The sequence below is a fragment of the Triticum aestivum genome, chromosome 7B (genome assembly GCF_018294505.1).
Source record: "Triticum aestivum cultivar Chinese Spring chromosome 7B, IWGSC CS RefSeq v2.1, whole genome shotgun sequence".
Taxonomy (NCBI): Eukaryota; Viridiplantae; Streptophyta; class Magnoliopsida; order Poales; family Poaceae; genus Triticum; species Triticum aestivum.
The window spans coordinates 406,804,241-406,812,845 of NC_057813.1; the positions used below are offsets into that span (position 1 = coordinate 406,804,241).

The window sequence follows — 8,605 nt, forward strand, 5'->3', positions numbered from 1 at the left end:
AAATTAGAAAGATAGGAAATATGTGATGAATCCACACTTGAGATATAATAATTCAAAAACATGGAGCAATTTTACTGGTCATCCATACAGTATAATACAATTGCATGTATGATTTAACAGCTTCGGTTGTATTTTTTCGCTTAAAACACAACCAAATGTATGAGTGTTTGGGCAGAAGTTATTCTTTATATAAGAACTTTGATATGTGCTCAGTTAGGTCTTGTATTTTGAGCTAAGATTCGTAGTAAGTAAAATTTACAAAGCTTAGTCAACTAACGTATTAAATTCAATGATTTTTTAGAAAAGATAAAGAACATTCATTTTGTGAAATACCATCCAGTACATGGTCATACCATCCTAAAAAACACTGATAATAGGAAGCTATAGTGTCATAAAATACATAATCCTATAGGTAAGAAAATTAATCATGTCTGAGAGATAAGAAAAAATATCAAATAGTTATCGACCTCTTGCACACCAAATTGAACTGCTGTTTTTGTTGCACCTGAGACAAATCTCTTTACATATAAACATTGATTTCAAACCATATGAGCTTTTCAATGAGACACAGTTCCTCAAGCAGTGTAAGTGCTGCGAAATGAAAATTCAGCGTGTCAGGATCAAGCCAAAGGATAGGAGAATGCAAAAACATAAGTCTTTGGATATCGAAAAACTATGGTAGCTTCAAGTGCTACCAGAAATAGGTTGAGCCTGTTAAAAAACAGTGGGATATCGTTGGTTTCCAGTAAAAGTGGAACAAAGTTCCTGATTGCCTTGCCCACTAATTTGTGTTGAGGAAGCAAGCATAAACCCATACAAATGCATTATTGTTACATGTGTTCTACTGGTATCACAAAAAATTAAACCATGTACGACAATCCTCTTTAAAAGTTCTCATATTAATCCTGGTTGTGGCCATTTGTGGGAACATGATTTAGAATATTTAATATCCTAGAAGTTTACAACAAAGAAAGCTCATATTTTGATTTTTTAACAACTATGATTGCAGTTATATCTGATCATGCTTGAGGCTCATATTTGATTTCCTACCCTGCAATTTACCTCTAGATAGGAAAAGAGGGTACTATTCATCATTGCAAAACTGCAATGCAAAATTATATGAGATGACTACAAAATATTTTTCTATGATCAGACCCTGCGCAAGCGGGAGCTACATGCACCGGGCTACCTTTTTTTTACTCTGGATTATAAGGATATAAAACTGGAAGGGAAACCACACGAAAAGAGAATTTGGCTTTAAACGTTTGCATATAGTACGCTTCTTTGGCATGAAAAGTACTCCAAAGAGTAGTACGTAACAGTTAAATGAGTAACCCTTAGATGAAAATGTAGTCAGAGCAGCCATTTTAAACACTTGCAACATGACCAATTTGTAGTCTTAATTTCATGAGCGGTCTAATTATCTCTAGGACAGGCCACAACAAATTCAAACTAATTCACAACTGAGAATTAGAAGATAACAATATTTGCTGCTACAATATATTGGAATGAACTCAAACAATAAGTGTTTTTTCTTCTTTAAATAAAATTGGTATTTTCATGCAACATGGACGAAATGATGAATAGATTAAATCAGCGTTGAGATCATAATGAAGCTTGTTGAGGAAATAGATATTTGGACATTACAACTACATTTGTGTATCCGTAAATACCTGGGAAAATCAAAATCTTCAAGACGTACTAAATCTATCTTTTCACCCTTGAGATCATAATCCATGTATTATCCCATATACAATACACATTTGTTGAGCACAGTTATTACTTAGTTACTGAGCACCCAACAAAACTAATTCAACAGGTAGCTCCAAACTGGAAACTAAAAGCAAAACGGAATGCTTAGATATTTTAGAAAACAATTGGGTAGAAAAAAAATAGTTTTGTTAAGTTTGATGTAAATCTTTTTGGAAGGACTGCATATCATGGCTCCTGAGATCTGAGAAATTTTGACTTTGTGAACCCACCAAGCTTTGGTTTTGAGGCATTATGTATCTCATTAATCTGTATTTATTTTTATCTCTGACGTGATGTTTTTGTCAATACCAAGGCGTCTTGTGGTGACTTGGGTTCAATCTTAAAGCTTAGCCAATCCATAAAGTAGAATTTTACTTGGAAATAAAAGAATGGATAATCACATAAGAGGTACATGGTCATGCAGATATTTGTTGCACCAACATGACGATAGCCTAAAAACAGAAGGACCTCCATAATCTAATAACACTAAATCACAATCATATAACCGACACATACTGAGCCAAAAAATAATATTATACATACTCTATATGCAAATTGCAAATATCAATACAAATCATATTATAAATATACAATATGCAAAGAACAGTATAAGGAGCTGCGGATGGCACATAGTATTTTTTTCGATCTACTATTTATTACATTTTAATATAAAAGACAGAATATCAGGTTACTTTCTACATGGCCATTTTTTGCAAAAAATGATTTTGTTGTGATATAGAATTCACAGTAAATGTTTTAGGACCTTAGGGAGACACTCGTGTTAACAGACCTAGTAAACAAATATGCATATAAGGAAAGAAACAACAATGGCTACCACATGGAAACATGTGGAGAGATATCTACATGGAAGAAACAAAAATGAGTAACGTACCATGGCTATTTCACGGCCATAACAAAAAGGAAGTGAAATACGTACAACAGTATTATTAGAGTTGACGAAGGGCTGGTGCTGCTTGCTGTTTTCCTGCCGGACGATTCGTGCTTGCCGATGTTGATGTTAACCTCAATCTGTCTGCAAGTTTTTCTTCAGTTTCTCTTATTTCTCCAGTAGCTGATGTTGATGTTAACCTCAATCTGTCTGCAAGTTTTTCTTCAGTTTCTCTTATTTCTCCAGTAGCTGCATAAGCAATCACATGTATCTTTGATTTGAATGTTTACTGTAGCCAGAATCTTGCTGCATTCCTGCTGTGGCCCAGACCTAAATTTAGCTTGTTTAATTAGCTTTTGACCCGACACAACCCGAGTTCGTGGGATGCCACGTGCAACTATTTGATTGTGGCGAATTTCCCGTTGATTCAGTTAAGCGATTGTTAGAAGGTAGAGAGAGGATTGGTGGAATAGTTTGTTGTATTGATTGAGCCTCATGGGCATATATATAGGAGTACAAAGATCAATTTGGAGTACAAGACAAGGCAGGACCAAATCCTAGTCTATCCTATACTTCCTAATAATCCTTATACTCAACATCCCCCTGCAGTCACAACGGTAGCAACGCAGACGGTGAGACTGGAGAAGAATCCGAATGCAAGCTGACGGACACCCCCACAGTCGTAACGGTCGAAGCATCACGGAGTCGTGGCTGGAGTGAAAACCGACGAGGTTGCTCAAGCAGGTGGTAGCCCTTTGTGCCTTTTGTCGATGTAGCCGAGAGCGTGGGTGGTGGAGCCGTGGTCGAGGTAGCCGTGCGAAGAATATCGTGGTCGATGTCGAGTCGGGGTAGCCGGTGTCGAGGAAATTGCCGTGGAGCCGCGGGCGCAAAGAGGCGCCGAGTTAGTCGTGGGCGCAGTGGTGTCGAAGTAGTTGTGCGCCAGGAAGGAGATGATGTTGATGACGCATCGCGCCGGGGTTGCCAACCCCTGGAACACATCGTAGATGAAGGCACGCGTCGGTGTTGCCAGCACCGGGCATGTGTAGACGGACGAAGACGAAGTTGACGAAGCGCCGCACCAGGCTTGCCAGGCCCGGGGACACGTCATGGACGAAGACACGCGGCGGTGTTGCCAGCACCGGGCATGTGTAGAATGGGACCTGCACGAGCTGTGTGCCATGTCGAAGAAGTCAGAGAGGCCAGCAGAGAAGGAGTAGATGAAGCGGTCGGGGTAGATGACGGCGACGCTGGCGACGGGTTGATGCTGGACGAAGATGAAGGGGGGTGGACGGGCGGCGGCGGCGGCTACAGGGGTAGACGCGGCGGCGGCCGAAGAAGAGCGGCGGCGGCGGCCTGACGACGGCGGCGGCGGCTAGGTTAGGAGCGCGGCAGCGGTGCTCGAAGTAGGCGAAAAATCCTGGCAACATGATGAAGACCGGCGCGAACGCTGGCGTTCCCGCGCCAAGGGAGACGGCGCGGTGCATACCAAGAGAGGTCGACGCGTGGTGACGGCGGAGTGGACCGCCGGCCGCGGTGCTACGTCCCGAAGGGGCGACGCAGCGGCAGCAGGAGGGTCGGGGCGACGGCGAGAAGACCTCGGGGCGGCGGCAAGGACCGCGGGCCACGACGCTGCGCCCCAAAGGGGCGACGCAATGGCTGTTCGCGAGTCAGTGCAGTCGCGGGGACGGCCTCGGGGTGACGGCGGGGACCGCGTATTTCGACACTACGGCCCGAAGGGGCGACACAACGGCGACACACGGGTCGATGCAGCCGCGAGGAGAACCATGGGGCGGCGGCGCTGCGGCCCGACGAGGGGACGCAGCGACAACCCAATGCTCGATCGGTGGAGAGGTGCGCTGAACTCGGGGACGATCTTCACGGGACCTGCGGAGGCGCGCGTAACCGACGGGCCAGGTCGGTCGCGCGACATAGATGAGGCGGATCGCCGCGGCGAGCGGGTGATCAAGCCCATCGCGCGTGAGGTCGGGGACGCCGCTCTGTGGAGGCGGGGTGGCGGCGGAGTCCGAGATGAATTCGGCGACGGCGGGCGGCGGGGCGGCTATGATTGGTCGCCGCATGGCGCGAGGCAGCCGGATCGGGGTGATGCGGGAATCCCGGTCAGAGTAGGGCGATGACGGCCGGCGTAGATCGACGAGCGAGCCGGCGCGTGAACGGCGGCGGTGAAGGGCCGCCACATGACGCGAGGCCGCCGGGTCGCGGCGACCAGCGGGCAGACGCGCGAACGACGCACGAAGCCGCCGGGTCGGTGAAGTAGCCGGCTGGTCGCGCCGGTGTCGGAGTAGAGGCGTGCGCTGGTTGACGGCGGCGGCGGGCGACACAAACCGATCAAGATTAGATCGGAAAACCAAAAAGAAATACGCCGATCAAAACGACAGGCGAGAGAGCGAAAAAACCCGGAACAAGGGTTCCGGAAAAAGACTCTCTAGGGCAGCCGACCAACACGGTCGGCGAACGAACCATAGGTACGGGCGGCGTAGCCCCCGGCGGCAGTCATGGAGGCCGACCGCCCCAGGGGCGCCGTGCGGGTGCGGAAGCGGCGGCGGCTAGGGTTTAGAACCCGAAAACTGATATCATGTTAGAAGGGAGAGAGACAATTGGTGGAATAGTTTGTTGTATTGATTGAGCCTCATGGGCATATATATAAGAGTACAAAGACCAATTTGGAATACAAGACAAGGCAGGACCAAATCCTAGTCTATCCTATACTTCCTAGTAATCCTTATACTCAACAACGATGAAATAAAAGGAAAGACTAAAAATGACGCAAGTTTTGGCATGGCAAAAGCCTCTATCTATGACTGAATTTCTGTTCTCTGTTTCCTTCAACCTCATGTGTGTGTTGTGTTCTTTAGAAATAAAATTCAGATAAAAAGAGAGCAAATAAGTGATGAAAACTGAACCATTAATTGAAAACTACATATTACATATTAGATCAGTGATTTTTGGGATCGCCACACTGCTTCATATATCTTCGTGAACCATGAGAAAATGTATGGAATAAACATAGCTTCAGTTTGCCTCATTAATTTTTGGACAGGGCGTAGTCTAGTAATAATGATGAAACGTCAGGTATGTTGAGGACAGACATAGTCACCTATATCAAACCTTCATGATTCATGGCATTGCCTGTATCTGTTTTAGATTGGGTCACGTTCTTCAAGAAGGTCTGCAGCATAGATCGGGGCTGGGTAGAAGAGGACGTGGAGAGGCGGCGGAGGAGGAAGATCGTGGATGGGTGGAAGAGATGGGAAAGAGGTAAAATGGAATTTTTTTTCAGGGAGAGGCCCAGAAGGAACTTTCTCATGTGGGATAATTCGTAGGGACTACGGCGGATTTCATCCGACGGCTCCAGAGATTCAACTCTAAGATCGGATGGATGATTTTTTATAATTTTCTAGGATTAACATGGTGTCTCAATTAGTGCTTCCAATTAGTATATATATCCTCTTATGGATTGCCACCGATTTAAAAATTAATGGATTGCCACCGATTGAGATGGTCATCCATATCCTCTTGTGGTAAGAAACAAAAAAGGTATAAAGGCCTACTTTTTTAATTTGGATTGCCAAGAAATATATATGGTTCTACCCGAACAAATTGACACCGGCGATCCATAAAAAGAGGAAGATTTGTTCAAGTACATAAGCTAATTGTGGCAGCTCTTGCTGTTGTACACCAGGGCAAAAAAGAACCTACCGAGACTGTCCAAATATTAAGCTGAAAATACCTTATTCTTTAGTCTATAGGCCATAGCTGTAAATTCTAAATATTAAAGGCTATTTGACAAGACTGTAGGGAGCAACCGTTTCATACAATTGCAAATAGATTTCCTATGAACATGACCTCAAGAATCAAGCCATAAAATTGATTTGATGAGTTAGAAAATAGAAAATGAAATTTCAGAATTCGGATTACCCTCTTATTGACTGATGACGAATTGACCTAGAACAATGTTCATGTCCAGAGGGCTGCTGTGCCCGTCCCTTGTAGTAGCTCCACTCGGCGGCCTCACCAATGATCGTAATTTGACTGACATCAGTATGCCTCATCAACTTCATTAATCATTTTTACCTCTATTAGCCTAAATTGAACTCATTAGAAGCCATCATGATCACTCCATCTTCCTTTCATACTAAGTAAACCAATCAGACATCCCAGGCTGAGCAACAACAACGAATTTAGGCCTTATTTAGCAGCAATAATATGCAAAATTAGCACTGTTCAGATAGAGCACTACTTAAAAGCATGTGAACAGATCTCAGTACTTCGAAATTATTGTTAACAGGTCTGTAACATGGATGTTTGTACAGAACCTATCTGCAGTCTGCAAATTATCATCTTCTAGAAATTTGTCCAAACACACAATTAGCAAAGGTTAAGATATAGGCCTTTTGCAAGTAAAAACTGTAGGCAGCACAAACTAATACACATGGAAACTTTGAATCTTCACTGAACTATTTAGGTTTAGCCACCCTGGGCCGCCTAATGGTTGCAGGTTGAACATGACGCTGCTCCCTAGGAGGCTTCTATAATCCAATCAGAGTAGAGAAGAAGTTCTACTAATAGATTTAAGAGTAATCTTACCTCTAGAGGTACAACAAAGCAGAGTTTTCATGGATCTAGAGCCAAGAAGCACTGGGGTACGCATCTAGATCCATGAAAAGACGATCGTGTGGCCGGCTGGACTGTGCAGCAGGGGTACAGAAAGCGGCCTCGCATGATTGGAGTGCAACGGCGAGCTAGCCGCTGCCGTAGGAGGCCGGCGTGAGATCGAGAAAGAGGATGGCCACCGGAGATAGCAAGACTGTGGTCTGCTGGAGGGAGGACATGGTGATTGAAGTCATGAGGGACAACCTATGCGTGGAAAGCGTGGAGCTGTGTTTTTTAAAGGAAAAAGCGTGGAGAGGTATTGGACTCGTGGATTGGTTGGAAACTTAAGCAAAAACCATCTTACACGTTGATTACTGATCAGATGGTAATTTTCTATGTTTTACTGAGGATTATCGTGGTGCTTTGTTTGGTGCTTCCAATTAGTAAATATAAGATTGTTCTTTAATAGATTGTATTTTCTTGTTGCAATCCGTGTTAAATTCTCCTTTTGCTTATAGCCAAAATAAAGCTTTTACCAAACATATCGTTGATGCTCTAATGCAATCTTATGATGACAAACTTGAATTAGAAGTTTCTATCCCTAGAAAACTTTACGATGAGTGGGAACCTACTATTAAAATTAAAATTAAAGATCATGAATGCTATGCTTTGTGTGATTTGGGTGCTAGTGTTTGCACGATTCCAAAAACTTTGTGTGATGTGTTAGGTTTCCGTGATTTTGATGATTGCTCTTTAAACTTGCACCTTGCGGATTCCACCATTAAGAAACCTGTGGGAAGGATTAATGATATTCTTATTGTTGCAAATAGGAATTATGTGCCCGTAGATTTTATTGTTCTTGATATAGATTGCAATCTTTCATGTCCTATTATTCTTGGTAGACCTTTCCTTAGAACAATTGGTGCAATTATTGATATGAAAGAAGGAAATATTAGATTCCAATTTCCATTAAGGAAAGGCATGGAAAACTTTCCTAGGAAGAAAATCAAAATAACTTATGAATCTATTATGAGAGCCACCTATGAAGTGAATACTGAAGATGACAATACTTAGATCTATTCTCGCTTTTATGCCTAGCTAGGGGCGTTAAACGATAGCGCTTGTTGGGAGGCAACCCAATTTTATTTTTGTTCTTTGCTTTTTGTTCCTGTTTAGTAATAAATAATTTATCTAGCCTCTGGTTAGATGTGGTTTTATGTTTTAATTAGTGTTTGTGCCAAGTAGAACCTTTGGGAAGACTTGGGTGAAGTCTTTATGATCTTGCTGCAAAAAACAGAAACTTTAGCGCTCATGAGATTAGCTGCCATTTTTTACTGGAGAGTGATTTTAGGT

General features: G+C 43.4%; 1 long non-coding RNA gene across 1 annotated transcript; it reads right to left on the reverse strand.

Annotated features, from left to right (window-relative positions):
- Positions 1–371: 371 nt before the first annotated feature.
- On the reverse strand, positions 372–7,545 carry LOC123157416 (uncharacterized). Its single transcript, XR_006478971.1, has 2 exons — positions 2,690–7,545; positions 372–591 (listed from the first exon to the last, which is right to left on the reverse strand). It is a non-coding gene; the product is annotated as an uncharacterized lncRNA (long non-coding RNA).
- Between the last annotated feature and the right edge of the window lie 1,060 nt (positions 7,546–8,605).